General features: G+C 34.9%; 1 pseudogene; it reads left to right on the top strand.

The window, feature by feature from the left end:
• LOC105538906 overlaps nucleotides 1-335 on the top strand; it is a 148,540-nt pseudogene that overhangs the window by 3,834 nt on the left and 144,371 nt on the right.

Here is a 335-nt window from a genome sequence, read left to right as displayed (position 1 = left end):
TTTTCTCAACGTAAGGGAATTCATACTGGAGAGAAACCCTACAATTTTGAAGAATGTGCAAAAGCTTTTATGCATGCCTTAATGCTTACTAAACACAAGAGAATTCATACTGGAGAAAATTGCTACAAATGTGAAGAACGTGGCAAAACTTTTAATCTGAGCTCACATCTTGTTGGACACAAGATAAATCAAACTGGAGAGCAACACTGCAAATGTGAAAAATATGGCAAAGCCTTTAACTGGTTCTCAAACCTTACTAAACATAAGAGAATTCATACTGGAGAGAAACTTAAGAAATGTGAAGAATGTGGTAAGTCTTTAATCAATGCTGAATC

The sequence above is a fragment of the Mandrillus leucophaeus genome, unplaced genomic scaffold, assembly GCF_000951045.1.
Source record: "Mandrillus leucophaeus isolate KB7577 unplaced genomic scaffold, Mleu.le_1.0 Scaffold1035, whole genome shotgun sequence".
Taxonomy (NCBI): Eukaryota; Metazoa; Chordata; class Mammalia; order Primates; family Cercopithecidae; genus Mandrillus; species Mandrillus leucophaeus.
This window is presented reverse-complemented; position numbering and strand designations above follow the sequence as displayed.